General features: G+C 40.3%; 1 protein-coding gene across 12 annotated transcripts in view; it reads right to left on the bottom strand.

Moving 5' to 3' along the window:
* LOC115571173 (shisa family member 6) overlaps nucleotides 1–18,031 on the bottom strand; it is a 66,923-nt gene that overhangs the window by 22,952 nt on the left and 25,940 nt on the right. The gene's annotated exons all lie outside the window — the stretch shown is intronic.

Below are 18,031 nucleotides of genomic sequence, written 5' to 3' on the forward strand. Positions count from 1 at the left end.
CACAGAGAATCAAGTCACCTCTCTCTTTCTGTCTCATGCAAGCATTCACATTCAGACACCACACAAACATAAAATGCCACCAAGCGAGGGGGAAGACAGAGACTGTTTGGAATGTCAAGATGAAACGAGAGAATTGGGGTAGGAGGAGAGGGGAAGAGGATAATGAGAAGAAGGGAGGAGGTGTAAAAAGTCACCGTTGTTCCCCACACCCTGACACCGCAGGGCTTTAGCCATGCGGCACTTTGATCCATCACTATCGATTTACCATCAGCCTCTCATCGCTGTGGCCTCCCACACAGTAGTGCACAGCTACAGGGATGCGTTCCCCAGCTCTGAGCGATATGCACACCAGTTTTGACCTTAAACCCAGTGACCAAATGAACCTTTATTTTTTTGTAGTACATTCTGTGAGAGGTGGGAGTGCTGCTGTAGCTACGCCGATGAGCACGAATTGCAGATTTTTCAACATCAGCGTACTACTAACAGCAGGAGGTTTACATGAAATCCCCTGTGAGAGGGGTATTTCTACTAAAACACTAAAGTACACATAACATCAGAACCAACAGAGTGAGGGTGCAAACTGTAGATCAACATGGCACTGCTGTATTTAATCCACTGTAGTGCACTGTGTTTCCTCTTCAGAATATTCCTCCCTACCAAAACAAGATTATTAACATGGCGTCTTGTCGTATTTAATGTGCATTTAAATGAGAATGTGTCACTTTCAGACAAGAAAAGCGCATTCATTTCAATATAATTTAAAAGTTTAATCCACAAGCTATAAAACACATTTTTTATACATTGCACTCAGTGGGTTTTCTACCACAGCCTAACCTGGTATGGAAGGACCAGCAGCCAATATTGGCTAATGTTAGCAAACTTGTAAGCTCCTTTCTATGTTAAAGAAAATGTTTCATCTTAGAAATGACAGTGAGTTTTCTTCTTTTTTATATGCCCCTATGCTTTTTTTTTCTTGTTTTCTTCTTCTATTTCTTTTTGTTTACATTTTCTTTTAGAATATTTTTTCCTGTCACTGCCATTAAAAAAATGTTTTATTTGAAATATGTATATATGTATATATATAGTAGTATTTAACAGCTCTTCAACACATGTGTGTGTGTTGAATATTTTATGTGAGAGTGTATATTTCATGTCAGTCTTTACCTATTCATGTATGTAACGCATGTTATTTATAAAGCATCAGTTTAACAAAGGTGTAATGTTGGTCTTCAATATAATCCTTGAGATTTATGAAATCAGTGAGCAATCAACAAACAGTAAGATGTTAATGAATGAGGTTACAGATTAATGAAGGCTAAACTGGCTAATTAGAGCTAGCATCCATCAGAATTGCCTGCCCAAGTGGTCATGTTTTACAGCAAAATAGTGAAACGCGATGGCTTTCTTTAGAAATAGCGTTAGTTAAGCCATTTTTTTTTTATCCATTTTGTTATTAACTTTGAAAACATAAATCTCAATTGAAATTCCAATTAGACCAAGTTATTTTTTTATTTTTTTTATATTAGCACCCCTGTGCTTCCATACATGGTATTGATCCACTGCTCTTGATAACCCCCCACTGATTTATTATGGCTGTTTTGACCTCATGAGGCAGTGAATTCTGTACTCAATGCACTTTACAGCAGAAACAGGAAAGACCACTGACATTAACCTCTTACTGTATGATGTAAAGCAGGTCTATTGGAGATTCCTACGAGATGACCTTGAGCGTTATTCCAGTCAATAACTTATCGATGGCTTGATAAATCCATCAGACATGTAATGCAAGGCTGACGTATTGAAGGTTGTGAGTGTTTCCCCCAGAGGACACACTCCGTCATCTCCTGCATCCTTTGTTTGGTCTATATCAGATGTCGTATGCCTGGTGAGGAGGGATACTGTGGATAGTGTATCCCTGTAGTGTGGGACATGGTGGACCCAGTGAACTATACTATGTAGGTTTAATGCTTGGGAAAATCTGTAGCTGTTGTACACCTTCAGCTTCAGTAGTTGCTTCAGAATGTGTCAGAATGTTGGTTGGGGTAATGAAGGTAATTCATCTGTTTGTGACCCTGCTATACGAACTGCAAAAGAATGAACTGATCCATTTGTGGTATTTCACACATCAGTTTACCAGCCCCAGTGTTCCTGCGTGGTTATTTAGAACTAAAATGTGACAAGAAACCTTGATGCACAAGCATTACTTACAATTCCCCTGACTCAACATCACGCTGTATATTTATGATGCATGCTGTGTTTTCGTCAACAGTAACTCGTAAGGTTGAAGAGTGCTACAGGAAGATTCAGCATTTCCCTTCAGCGCTGCACGGGCAAACAATAGTATGATTCCACAGCACTGCCATGTAAAGCACTCAGTTATTGCAGGGAGGGAAGATAAATCAACAAGGTTAAAACTGTCAGTGGAGGGATGATTTATTTATTTATTTATTTTAATGAGACTTTAAAAGCAAGGCTACTGATGACATAAGTGTCGTTGACAGCTCAACAGTAAACAGCATCGGTTATGCTCCTTAATTGGAACAGGACTGTGTTTTTACAGTCAACTGCTGCACCTACATACTGTCAGCAGGAGGGATGTTGGCTCTAACAGGCAGAAATTCCTGACTTTCTGGTGCAGCACCTTAAAGGGGAAAGACAACTGCGAGTGAAAGCTGTGGAGGAGCCTGTGCACTGAGGAGACCTCCCTCCCAAAACAAATCTACTTGCCAGCATGCCCACCATCAGCACTTGACAATGTTTGCTCAGATTTCCAGCCTAGGGTAACTTGCTCTACAAGGGCATCACTGCATTTCCAGCCACCCTTACCCTTGCTGGCCTTGACATATCAGCAGGGCTATCTCCTGAAATCAATGTGGACTCAGCCCACCAAACTGTCAGCTGCAAACATGTCATATGTTCACATTAAACACAGAGCAAAGGTGAGTAGATTTTTTTTATGGCCTTCAAGGAGCCAATCCAGCCAGACGAACAGATGGAAACACTTCACTGTTTTGTATACAATTGTGAGCTAAGTCCCACTCTGTATATCATTTAAGTAAAATACATAACAGCACTCTCTTACTTCTATAACCAGGAGTTTCATTGATATTAAGGACCATTTTGGCTGATGTTAAGGCTACATGATGTGAGTACTGACTCCAGGGGCTGCTGCCATGCAGTGATGTATGCTGCATGTATAAAGCTAAATCTTCTATCATGACTGTAAGACTTCACATACTCTTGCATTTCATATTAACACTAGGGCTGTCAAACGATTAATTTTTTTAATCGCGATTAATCGCATTTTGTCCATAGTTAACTCGCGATTTTTTTGGCACATTTTTTTCTGTTCTACATGTACCTTAATGTATTTTTTTCATGTTCTGAATACTTTTAACAACATTAGAAAGGGCAAATATGCTTGCTTTATGAAAATGTTTATTCAACACTTCAAATCATGCACTTAAAAGGCTCAAAAGATATCCCCTCACCCTAAATGGGATCAAACATGGTGATGTCTGCTTTTGGCGGAGGGGGGTGGTGGGCTCTCTGCATCTGCCATGTGTTTGGCTTGCAAATGATATTTGAAACTCGACGTACTTAAATGTTGACAGGACGTGCAGATAACTTTTGTCCTATCGACCGAACCATCTGGCAGTGTTTTGAAAGTGAATTTGCCGTTTATAAGTCCTTTCTCCATTTCCTTTCACTTTCGCTTTTCAGTCCACCATGTTTTTCCCGAAAGCCAACCCTGCTTCTTCTTCTTCTGATTCCCTTTCTTATTCTTCTGCCATCCTCTGGATCAAGACTACAGGTACCATCGATGGCCATAAATCAAACAATGAGCGTTTGTTTGTTTTTTAATACCGAGCGTTAATCGTGCGTTAGAAAAAATTATCGCCGTTAAGAGGATGTTGCATTAACGCGTTAACTTTGACAGCCCTAATTAACACACAATGTAGTGGATGTAAAATCTCATAAACCATGTTTGCTAATAGTGCTGATGCATTCAGCTCATGGGCCTGGAAGCTGAAACTGAATTCAAACAAACTGATCATTAGTTTATCCTCACATATGTGGGTTATCATTATAATGTGCTAACTCTGAGTTCTGAATATAGCACGCAGTAATGCTGTTAGCATGCTTCAGTGTTTTACTGCTTTACTACAACACAATCTGAGAAGAAGGGGACCTTTATAACTGATATAACTGGCCAGTTTCTATGTTGGCCTGTAATTACAATAAACAGTTCAACGTTTTGATTTCCAAAATGTGCATTTCTTTCTTGACTACCACCCCAGTCACTGATTTCTTTCAATCAACACCTCACTGAGTGAAGACACGGCTGAGTTTTTGCTTCGTTAATCATGGTTCATTAGCATATTAACAAATCAATTGGCACGAAGAGTGCCTCTCTCTGTACCTGTGGCAAAACACTGTGGCGCAATATTATGTAGCGTACTGAACGTGTGATTTGTTTCACACCCCCCACCCCTCACCCGACACACACAAACACACACCACTGCTCCCCTGCTGGGTGTGTTGGATTGCTATCAGTCCCTGAGAAAGCCGCTTACATAACCACGCTGCCAGCACCAGCCCACGTCAGCCTCCATATTAGATGATAGCATCTTAAATGGCTTTTTGACAATGTTGCTTCTCACTTCCAGTTTACGAACACAATCCCACTTTTTAGTGTGAGGGCTCCGGGCCAGGTGACTGCTGTTTTGCCTGTAAGCAATGTTAAATTGGACGATTTTTCGATGAAAAGGAATTAAAGGGGAGTGATGTGGTTTCGATTGTTTCATGAAGACAGTCAGCAGCTTGTGCAGTTGTTAAAGACATATTCTCAAGGCCTTGAAAATAACGATGTGAAACATGAATGCTTAACTAGTACAGGGGTCGGTGTTGTAAAGCATGAAAGCCGATCATGACGCGATTCACAAAAGCAGAGTAAAAAGTTGCCAAAGTTTACCGGTCGACTAGCAGGGTCGAAAAAAAAAAGGCTTTCTTCATTAACACTCCATCTCATACAGCAATCCCCCAAGCACAGATAGAGCAGGGCGTTCGAGCAAGGGAAAGATTAAGGGAGGGAGAGTGAGAGCAAAGATTCGATAAAGAAGAGGAGAGTCTTATTTCAGTGCTTCACACACTGCTGGATGATCAAAGTAGAAAATGCTGTTTTAATTCCAAGAATCATATCTCATCTCCTGTCCACAAGCTCATTATAGCGAATTATGCTGCAGGACAGAGGGGGAGAGAAGAAGAGGAGAAGGAGAGACAGAGGAGGCACACAGAAAAAGACCCCCAAATCCAGCTAGTCTACTACAGTCTACTTAATACTCATTATGTGCTATGGGCTGATGTACAGCTAACCTTTCTCGACCTGTTCTAGATGTTGTAAACAAGCATTTGGGACCTTTGCACCAACCCTGAGGCATTTCCCGGTGCTGTAGCCCTCCCTAGCAGAAGGCCAACCTTGAATACAGCATATTTCGACACAGACGTGTAAGTAAGTTGTGGTGATGAGGTATGAGCTACGAGGCATTTCATTGCTCACCTGAGGTCCATCAAATTTGCCTTCCAACAACTCCACGCCCACATACCACATCCTCTGTGTTTAACACATGTAAGAACAGAAAACAGCCCATGGTTTGAAGAAATGTTCTGTATTAACCATCAACAGTTATCAAGATAACGTAGTTGGGGTAGCTGCATTCAGCTGTCCGGAGCTCCTGTCTTCATGGTAATGCTACAGGACTTACACGCCATCCAGCACTGATCAAGCGTTGGTTTTAATTAAAACTATGAAGATAAACTGTTTCCATGACTGTGACAGGGCGTCGTCGACGTCATCAAACACTAACTGTGACTAATGCTGACAAAAAAAGGATGAGGGTATTTTTAAAAGATAAAAAACGTGACCAAAATGGCTCTTTATTTTAAAAACAGAGCGGACGAAATGTTCCAGACTTCTTTTCAGTGGACCTGTCCTGTTTCCTCTGTGCTACAGCAGCCACCAGGACCACACCGGCACGCAGTGAGTGTGTGGGAGAGAGGGATCACACATTCAGCCCAACCTAACCTAAGATAAATGCTTTTGGCTGGTTAAAGATTGACTGAACTAAAACTAAGCTGAGAAATAGCTGCAAATACAAATTCAACAGATAAACAAGACAACACAGGAGTTACTATAAGGTGTGTTTCTCTTCTTACAGGGGAGGTAAGCCAATATCAGCTGTCTTGTCAAACCAAACCCCAAAATGTTGAGGCAATAGAGAGAGATTTATAGGATTAAGAGCATAATTAGCAATATAATTACTCTGAGTACCGCACACTAAAGTGGCTACATTTCTCCCTTTCAATGTTCTTTCCACAAAAATGGTACTTTCAGACCAAATGCAAGGCTAGTTGTGCATGTGTCCAGATTTCATACAACATCAATGAAAAGATGCAAGTAGGCATGATGTTGCATTTAATTGCACTGGGCAGCACAAATAACATGGCACAAATGCAAATCCAACATGCAAAATACATCGTCATTGACTTCACACTGACGTCAACGTCGCTGATGTCCGGACATTTATAAACAGCAATGGAGGAGAGGACAATATTCATTAATCGTGGCTGTTATTTGGTTGACACAATAACACATCCACTCATAACAAGACAAAAAGGAACTGGCAAGTAGGAAAGTGAGAGAGGAAGTCAGACTTCCTGGTAAGTCATGGTGATATGTCTCAGCACAGCATAGCTCTGATCGATCGGAACTCCATTCAGGGAACAAGCATTTTAAAAGTTGTTGCTTGTCGTCTGGCTGACAGTCCTGATGAGGCATGAATTCAGGCTCTTTACAATATTACAATATTATACAATATTGTTAATTCACTGTCCTTTTGATCCAAATTATTGCAGTCAGATCACAGAGAAATCCCCTTGTTTCAGGTTCTTACCCATGTGGTAAAAACAGATTAATTCATTCTACATTTACTTTCTGTTCACAGTTACTATTTATTGATTTTAACAGGCCTATTGAGAAACCAAAGCAAATATTCTCTTTACATCATAAGGCAGCCTTTTCTCATCAAACATAACATTTTTTGAAACTCTCCCGAGTGGATGAATCTGAAAATGCAACCAGTGTTCATTAGCGTGAATGAAAAAAAAAAACGTTAGCTTTGTTGAAGGCTGAATAGCAGTTAAACAGACGAAATCCAAAAAGAGCTGTTATGTTTATTTTGTCAGACGACTGCATGAAAATCCTGTTGTGACCTATGTCTCAACACAGTGTAATGCAGGAGCTACTGTCCACTTGTTAACAGGTAGCATTTATCGAATCTAATTAGTCACTTCTCTAATAACAGAAAATATGTATGCATGAAAATATGACTGAATTGGGACTTAGACTGTATTAAAACACAGATCGTGGACTGATACCCAGATCAACAGATTTGGATGCATGGTTTGAGGTGTTTGTGTGTAAATGTACAACTTTACCAAAATAACACTAGTCGGAACGCGATAATTTCACATGTGTGCAGTGTTTTCAAAATAAGATGTCTAGCCAATGTAGACATATATGGCTATAATCTGCAATCCATGACAGCACATGTTTTACTGAAAGAAAATATTGGTCTACTCTTCAATAAATTCTTCACATCTACAATATTTTTAATTCTAAGTAATTATCTGTGAATGAGATAACAGCACTAATTCAGATAGCAATGGATTAGTCTGAGCAGAGTGTGATGCTCCCAGTTGACTGAGGCCCCAGCTGTACCAGCTGATGTCTGCCTGATATTAAAAATCACAATAAAACCAATCCCCTAAAGTAGATGAACGGCCACAGGATGACACCTGATGTCAGGTTGTACAGCAGCAACGAGCATCGAGGCGTGACAGTCCTGAAAACGACCCTCCCAGTCCTGGCAGCGCTTGCCTTTTTTTTTTCTTTTTTTTTTTTTTTTTACACCAGTGAGGCAGCAACAGACACTGACACCTGCACTCAGTGTGCACAACCGTCCATACATTACACCTCTAGCTCCCCATTCAACAGCACAATCAGGCTCAGCAGGGGCTCCAGTCTCCAGTCATTAAAGCCAGTTAATTCTAAACTCATTAACAATGGAGCCATAACAATAGTGCACACAAAAGCAGAAGGTGTGGGTGGACTGCCTTCACACAGCAGGGAAAAAAAGGGAATGTTGGGTTTTTCATAATCAACTGTCAGTCATTTGCTAAGATAAAGGCTTCTTTAAGTCTGCATAGGGGACAGAAGCCCACAGTTGCAATTTAATTACCATTTTGCTGGAGTTTTACAAAAGAAACATAAGTATGCAGTGTCATGACTACGGAGGATTGGCTTCATGAATAGAAATGTGTTTCTACAAAAGACAGAGGAGAGAGTTGAATTAGCGCCTTGACATATTCATCGAAAGTTACGGTATTTCTGTCTCCTCTGGCCTCCTGGTTGAATATGGAATAAAAAGACAAAAGAATTGGATGAATATTAACCAGTCTTCTCTGTACTGGGAGAAAATCTTAGTGACCTTTCATGCCCTCTAGGATTTCTTCACCGACTTCCACTTTGTTTAGCTCTTGGTCATTTTTCAATTATCATACTTTAAATAGTGAATTTTTTAAATAAATAAAAAGTCAAATAAAATCTTCATAGACACGTCATAGTCCTGGATACGACAGCCTGGATATTGATAACAGCAGCATTGCCAAGCAGCCTGAAGCAGAGAAGACGACAGCACTTGACAAGGTGTGCACATTTTGCTTGAGGAGCGAGGTGTGAGTGAGACAAATCTGAATATTGATTGAGTCCATTTAATCCACCTCGGTGCCTATTGATATGTCAATCATCCTGCTAAATCTAGTAAAGCGTATCAGTCTTGCAAGCGGCACAGTGGCCCAAGGACACCGGTCTTTTCTGTCGTGTTTTAATTGCTGTTGGCACTGCACGCCGTGACTCATGGTAATGAGTTAATGAAGTCATTGAGATTTAGTGAGCAGCCACAGGCTGCGGACTTCCTGCCGAGAATAGTGCACCATTCAATATGGCTTTATTAACATTTCAGAAAAGTGCTTCACGTCACATCAGTTGCACTGATCACAGCGATTGTGATTATTTTTGTGCCTGCCAGATCAGGCTGGAGAGAGCTAGGTGGGGCTGGGTAACTTGGGATGTGGTTTATGGCACCATATGTAGGCATTTTAATATTTCATTTTGATTGGATCGCACAGGAAGTAAGTCCTTTTCTGTTTATGCTATTATTTTCTCTTTCAGTTCACACACATCCCATCATATACAGGAGATTTAACGTGTCATGCCCTGTAGCCATACCAGCACTAACCTCTAGGGATGGCAATGTCAGTATGTTGGTCGGTTGGTCTTTCCAACACTTTGGTTTAGACTTAAATATCTCAACAATGGCACGCAGGTGGTGGAGTGGTTAGAGCGCATGCCATATACGCAGCTGAGCCTGGTTCAATTCCGGCCGGAGGGCCTTTGCTGCATGTCACATTCCCCTCTCTCTCCCATATTTACTATCTGTCTACTGCTTAATAAAGGTGTCTATGCCGAAAAAATCTTAAAAAATAAAATAAAATAAAATATCTCAACAACTATAAAATGGATTAGCAGGACATTTTGTATAGATATCCATAATACCCAGACAATGAATCCTATTGACTTTGGTGACTCTCCGACTTTTCATCTAGCACCATCATCAGGTCAAACATTGTCAAATAAAATGACATTCCCATCAACCTTACCAATGTGTAGATTTGATCAGCTGAGTAGCATCACATGAGATGATTTATATACATACAGTAGGTCTGTAAGCATTCGGGGGCCACTAAATCAGTGCCATAAGGGCTGAAAAGGCTGTTACAACAGAGATACTCCGTCTCAATAATTTATTGGTTACAGGTCCAGGTACAGATTACAACGTTTGTGACCTGGAACCGCCATCCTCCTATCACTGACCTCTGATCTAGAAGGTCTGACTGTTGGTGAGTAAGTGTCATGGCAAAATGAAGACAAAAGAGGAGACATGATTGAAATGCAAAAGTCAAACTGTTCCAGTTTGTAAGTAGACACGTGGGAAACCTGAGGTCAGATAAACTTCCAAGGGGAGTAATAAGGTTGTATCAGCTCAGTCTTCTGTACTTTCTGCACAAACTTGCAATTACTCTACATGAATAAGCTAATGAAATTCAGCAATCACAGAAAGCTTTTTAATTTATAACACTTGGTATAAAGTTTCAGGCGAGAATATAAAGTTCTAAAAGAGCATACTCTGTCTCAGAAATGATCTGCACGCATTCAGAACATAATGAGTATGAAAATGACACAAAATACTGCAGGGAGCCCTCCTTTGTATATTAAGTTATTCTCATGATCCCACTTAAATATCAGTGTTGCTGTATTCTTTAATGAGCAGCAAAACTTGAAGATTTAGACTCCATGTGATCTTGAACAAGACTGACTCAGCCAACAACAAGGGAAAAACGATAAAATAAGGTTTTGTGGAAACAAATTCATGTGTTATGTCATATTTCATTGATGTTGAGTAATTGCTTCAAGCCTCTGCCGAGTGATCAGTATTCTACATGTGTGACTGAGGTAAGGCTAGTCTCAGTCGGAGGCAGGGAAGATATCTGACAGAGTCTTCCTCTGATCTAATTAAGTAATAACCCTCGCTGAGAGAAAACCAGACCAAGCCGAGAGGAAAATCTATAGAATTCATTTCCAGAGATGTGGTGGCAATTTGTTTCAAAATGACAAATATTGCATTCATTAGATGTACGAAAACATAAATCATCATCTGAATTGGTGACAGGGTGAAGGACCCTATTTAACATTGTTGGTCATTTGGCTTTGCTAAATTGGCACATTAACGCTGGTTGAAAGTCTGTGCCCCCTGTCCCTCACCTCGCTTCATTTTCCTCCTGAACTAGCAAATCTAGGCCTCCTTGTGCAAATATTTTTGGGCACCTGTTGACACTAACCACATGCTGCATAATGGAGAGGCACTTTGGAGAGAAGGGCAGGAAGAGGCCAGCCTGCAGATTGCAACGTGGTGGTACAGGGGACTCCTGTGGTTGGAGAGGAAAACGTTCCCCTGCTGTGTGAAATTACATCTGCGCTGCAAGAACTGCAACATAAACAATTTCAAATATCCCAGATTTGTAAAGAAAACCAGGAATTCACTCCTATTGCCCTTCATAATGCACACCGTCTAAAGGATCAGTTAGCCGAGGCCGCCTGCTTGTGGCTTTTGTTTGTGCGAAACACATCAAACTCTCTGACAAATAGTATTTTGATGGTGTGCGAGCGAGGCAGTTCTTTCTTCCTCCACCATTACTCTGTTGATATCATGTGGGGAAACAAATTGAATGATGACTGAAGTGGAAAATGACTGTTAGTATATTGTAACTCTGTATAAACTGGTGAAGCATTGTAATTATGCACCGGAGCCAAGCATGAAATGTTTACCCAGGGAAAACAGCTTCAGAAATGCGCAACACGTACGTGTCAATGCATGAAATACAATGGCTCTTTATCGATGTGTTTAATTATTACATTCTGCAGCTCCGGAGCGAACGTGCTCCCTCTGCCTTTGACAAAGCGTCATATTTCACGTTGGCATGCGTTTCAGTCAAATGAGAGCGAGTCAGGTTGATAGATCGAGGGTCTGTAGAGATGATGCATTTCCCCTGTGATTGCTTTCATAGCCATTACTCACAGCATAGGGTGATTAGTAGGCCGCCGGCTGACACCTCTGCTTGCGCCTGTACGATACCGCTGTCTCATAGGAGGGTCCGGTTACCTCTGCCACAACGCTGATCTTTGATTGCCAGGCTCAATCAATGGGCCAAAATAATGGATTATGTGCATTCCTATCAATCAAGCCTGCTCTGTGAAGGAAGTCATGAAGGACACACAGCAGCCGGGCTATTTATGAAAGAGGCTAGAGGACTTTTAGAAATATCACTCACATTCTGTCTCCTGGATGTCATTGTGTTACCTGTCAAAAGTATTTTGGGAGGGATGTGTCTGTGCTGTCCTTGACTAGAATCTGCACAGATCGAGCGCGAGCGCAGCAGTGACAAAGTGTTAGCTTGACCTTTAGATGAGGTAACGTCCACTGACACCAGCCTGTTACAGAGGTTTATGCAACTGGAGCTGTCACTTTATCAAAAAATCAAGCTCGAACAAATGACATTTAATACTCACAGCATATTGTTTGAAGTCATGCGTTTGCAACCCCTGTATCCTGTAGGACTGACAGTGTTTATTCACGGTGCCTCTGCCATGCTTTATTCTAATCAAAAATGTCTCCACACCTCTGAGAATTTTTGGTGCCATTATTAATTGTTAAACACGATTAACTAGATTAAGAGGGTTGAAATCAGACACAATCGCTACAGGTCAACTATTCAAAGGGTAACCCCACCAATTGTACACATTAAAGTGTGTTTAAAGGTCAGGGGAGCACTGCTGTATATTTGAAGAAAATAGTATAAAGCCTTTTATAACTGCACTCCAGTGATATCACTCAGTGGCCAAGCTGAATTGTGGGTAATAAAGGTGCCAGGTGCTGTATCAATTTTGATTGTTTGTTTTGAACTTTCCATAATGAGCGGTGTTATTGAAGGGCAATGCTAGACCAGACGCCACTCCATGACTCCACTGGAATCAGTTTATCAGATGACATGCAGTGTCCTCTGGAGCCACAAAAGGCTTTAATCTACTTTATATATATATATATATATATAGTAGTATACACACATTAAGTGAAGGAATTACCGCTTCATTTTTCTTTTTTCACATTTAAATGTTTTCAAATTGGAATAAAAAATACTTGCCAATATCGCTTCCTTAACAATTGATCCTCGGCAACGTCTTATTACATTTTAGTTGACGGGTTTATGTTTACAAATTTTTTTGTCCTTTCATCAACCATGTTTAAATCATTATCATTTATTTGGAGTGGTGTTTCTGGCTTTCTAGAAGTCAAACAGCCGACTCTTTAGCTGCTAAATGTTCCACCATGTTCACCAGCTACTCGATTACTGTGTCTGTCTGTTGTTTGGTGCTGAGAAGGTAGTGTATCGTGTTTTTTTACTGAAAAAAAAAATGCCTGCTGTGGTTTAAAATGGGGCTATGAGAGGGAGGTGGTGAAGCACATTTGTAAAGTTGTCAATAAAGTGAAACTCACTATAAAGCACTGTAAACACAAGTGGAGCCAAGGTGATAACTCTAGGTTCATTACCAGCGACAACTTGCCATTTGAAACTTTCTTATAAAGAAATATCAATTACAGCTGCTTTAGATACCTGAAAAAACATATTTTCGCAGCTCTACATGAACACGCTACTTTATGCAAAAACGAGACCAGTTTTGATTTCTTATTTTCTGTTATCATTTTTTTTTTTTATTCTGATAATATAATGTCACATGCTGTAGTGAAAAAATCAGAATTTAACACTTGAATCTGAATGAGACGACAGCTGGAGGTCTTTATGCTCACCGTCTATCAAATCTGGTAAGATCACACAGTCCTGATCAGCTGAGATTTTGAGTGCGAAACAACTGAAAAATAGTTCATATAAACCAGAAGGCAATCCAGGCACTCCAAATACAAGAAAATGTGTCAAAGGAGGATACAATATGATATTAATTATGAACCTTTGTAAATAATTTACCCACTATAATAAAGAGTTTTTAATAATTCCTTCCTAGTTTGACAAATTTCTTGTATTTTGAGTATTATCTGGATTGCTATCTGGTCTTTGAAGGTATAACACAGAGCGACCAGCCATTTTCCTTTCCATTTACCTGAATGTGTAATTCAGCCTTATTTGTCTTTTATATAGTGCAAAAATACTTGAGGACAGGTTTTGGGGGCTTTAATAACTGCTCTAAAAATAATTGGTAAAAGATTCATCAACCATTAAAAAAGACATTATTTACAGCTTATAAACTCTTTACAAAGAGTGCCTCCCTTGAAAGTGTTACCCATGACAAATTCACACAGTGTCCAGTGTTACAAAACTATCAAATCACCAAATTACAACTTTAGAGCAACAAATTCTGATACAGCAGCTTAAATTTCTTATTATATCATAATTGTTAGATGGAGCATGGACATGTTAGCATAGAAAAGTTGTTTTTCTTTGCACAAATGCATCTGCTCCAGTCAAACTGCCTCGTCAGATTCAATTAGAACAAATTAGACTACATTAGTGATGGCCTATTAAATGATGGGAGTCACTTCAAAGAACACTTACATAAGACCTGGGTTTTTTTGGTTGTTGTTTTTTCAAATAAATGTATTTGTTAAATGTTTAACCATACAAATGTGTGGCCAATTAAGTTCAGAAGATTCTCTTAAGTGGATTGGAAAATTACATTGAGATGGCAGCCCGGGGTTATTGCATTGGACGAGATCGTTATCCGCGACGCCCTCAGAAATAGGCCGTGCCCCTGGTTGGTCCCTTCGCTCGCCCAAAACAACCAATTTAGACATGAAATCTGTCACGTGACAGTCATTGTGCATGAATCACGATCAAATTCCTGTCTCTGTCACAACAGTACCGAGATCTCCTCCAGCCATTAATTAACAGGGAGATAGTATAACATCAGCACAACCATAAAGAGACCAAGGTCTGCAAAATCACTTATGGCTAATAGGCTAATGAGCTAGCTAAAACACTCGAAGTCAGTGAGCCGCCAGCGCTGTAGAAATCATCCTCATTTTTTTTCACTATATTTCCCAGGGGGCATTGTGGCAGCTGCATGGATGATTCCTCCTGGTTTAATTTAATATCTTCATGCATCCCTAGATTGCTGTCTGCCAGATAAACCGCTGTGGCTGTAGGAGAGATGGGGACAATGAAAAGTCAGGTGGCGTTTGGGCCAAAATCAGACCAACTTTGTTCCAGAGGACGGAGCTGGACGGTAACAAGTCCCCACGCTGCTCAGGTGGGTTTGAGCGCTCAGAAGTAATTCTTGAGATAATTCAATTTAACTTCCAGCGAGCAAATATTGACTCACTCTCTTGTAAACATTTAATTCTCTCTGAACAGCTGATTCCAGGCGATGAAAGGACCAAATACTAATTAGCAGAGATTACTAATTAATGTTTGGAGTGATTAATAATGTAAAAGTCACTTTTCGCATGGCCTGGGAGGATCATTTCCTAACCTTACCTCTTGGCACAGTAAGACAGCGACTAAATTATTCTCTCCTCCGGTGTACAAAATAGAGCTATAGGGTGAGATCGGCTGCCATTTGACTCTCCTCACCCAGGGAATGAAGACAGGCATGAATTTTATTACCTCTTCTGAGATGGACTGCAAAAGAGTTCTGAGCTGTTTAGACTGAACCTGATGCAATATTGATGGCGCTGGTCAGGCTGGCACAGACAATGCTCCGAGTCGACGGATCAATGCCACATCAAGGGAATAGAGGCAGTTTAGTGAAGGGAGCACAATTGAACTGAAGGCTGATCCACTTTGAGTGGACAGAAACTATACACGGTAGGCTGCAACAAAAAGCCTCAGTGGACTGTGTATCATCAGGAGAACAAAAACAGCCTCCAAAACGACAGTGAGGAGACATGATGCCATACATCCAACACTAGTCCAGTTCTGTGTGGACAACTACGATTTGCAGCATCACATCATCTCACATCAGTGTCATGTTGCCGCTGCCGCCATGCATGGTTGACCCACAACCAGCTGACTATTGTAATTAAAAGAGTGAGCAAGCAAACATTGGTTGAGGTAGCAGAGTGTTGTAGCATGGACACAGGAAGAGTTTTTACGCTAACACCCTGAGTGCTTCGCTGTCAGCCTTTGTGGTTCATTGCCCACGGCTGCAGGAGTCAGTGCTCTCTGCAGGGTCTTTTTTGTGATTTTTCCACTATCAGCTAACTCAGAGAAAACACTGGCCGTAAATTGCTTGGGTATAAGACGTGCACATTAGTCTTTTATTTTAAAGTTTCTACCTAAATTGAGTGATTAAATTTAATGGAGGATTTCCATCAGATGATTTAATTGTAACCACTGATTTAGACTAAAGTGCCCTTAAGTGATTTGAGCCCTGTGGTGTTTCGCTACACTGGCTGCATTATTCAGTTTAATCCTGCCATTTGATTGGTATACTGTTGACAATGGACATGATCCTTGAGCCATTTTGATTGATAACTAAAAGCTGGTGTTGCTAGAAGACACAATATCAACTTTTGTGGTATGCTACGAACTGAAAAAAATGTCTACTACACGTTTATCTATTAACAAGTCCATACAGTGATAGCAATCTACTGAGAGCTGTTTAAGATGTCAGTCACTTTACAACATTCAGCACTTGAGAGACCAATTGTGTTGATTAGTTGGCATTCGACTCTGAAAGTGGAAGCTAGATAGCCTAGCTTGTTAATGTTCGCACTGATTACCACCATACATTTACCTGATCCACCATCTGAGAAAGTCATCTGTGGAAACTGGAAAGGGGCAGGCACTTTCAAAAAGATACTTGGCAGGTTGGCAGGGATTAGCCCAGGACAGGCCATGACATGTGCTAATTTAAATGGATCAGATTAGCGCTAGCAGTTTGGTTTAGGAAAAGATTGTGGTTTGCAATAAAATAAGAATGTTTCTTATGTAACTTAACTTAAATATGCTACGTATGAAATTAAAAGTTACCACATTTTGATGACTTTTGGTTTCACGTTGGACACAAAGGTCAGTCTCCTGTGTGAATACTACAGATGAAACAATACCAGAAACTTTTTTTTTAAAAAAAGGAAAGGATGATTTGAACAATTTAATAATAAATCTGATGTGTACAACAATTCATATAGAATTTGCTTTTACTTTTTACTTCTGCTTTCCTTCTTTAGCAAAATAAAAGTAGCTGGCCATGATGTAAGCATGTGCAAAAAGGGGCCATAAATTGTCTTTGACAATACATGATTAGACTGTGTACAGCTGCAAAATAATGCAGCAGCCAGTGGCAATCCCTCCCTCCCTCTGGTTGTCCAGCGGGACTTGTCCCAGCGATCTCCCTCCCTGTAGTCGCCTCAAATGAGGATGGACGGTTTTGTCGCTTTTCTCGCTGTCATCACATCTAAATCACACCCATAGCTGCAATTAGTTCCTCACAGGACTCGGATTGGTCAGAACCACTAAGGTGAAGACATAAGCGAATAGCTTGAGCCTGGCGAGATGGATACCCAATGTCACATACTGACATGATCAAATTTAACTGGATTCCTTGCAAGGTAAACTTTTTAACACCTGTTACTGTTTATGAGAGACTGAAGGCTGTCTACCTAATGTGAGCTGCTTCCTTCTGCTAATTTGACTCAAGGTGGAATAAAGTGCCTAAATACACATCAGCCCTCCAGCTGGTAAACTGCCTGTTATATGGTTGGAAGTGACATGATTTAAAAACAGAAAAAAAAACAAAATCAGTGCCAGCCCACAGGGATAGTGTGCGAACTAAATTTCAATACCCAATCATCATCATCAGTGGTTCCAAAAACTCACACCCCCTGGCAAACACTAATGAGGGGGTTCCTCTGACTGAATACAAGTCATTACAACATGAAATGATTCTATCTCATGTAAAAAAAAAAAAAAAATGATTTGACCAAATACATCCACAAATTTAAACAATAAGGTTATACTGTAAATATTATCTGTTAGCAAAATATATGTAAATACATTTCATTAAAGCTTTAACATAAAATTGTTCTGTAGCAGCCTGTCTTTAACAGCTGCAGCCACACACTGACCATGACATTGTATTCTTGTATTCTATTCTTCTGGAACATTCTTGTCTCATCTCTACTACACTCAGCGTTCCTAAGGGATTAGAAGTTGTATGCAAAATAAAACAGACCAGCCAGTACACAACATCTCCAAAGGAAGAGGGAGATAGAGACTGAGAGCATCGACACTTGGAATTTCTTCTGTTTTACACCAGCATATGGATGTTTCAATTCTGCCA

Source organism: Sparus aurata, chromosome 20 (genome assembly GCF_900880675.1).
Source record: "Sparus aurata chromosome 20, fSpaAur1.1, whole genome shotgun sequence".
Lineage (NCBI taxonomy): Eukaryota > Metazoa > Chordata > Actinopteri > Spariformes > Sparidae > Sparus > Sparus aurata.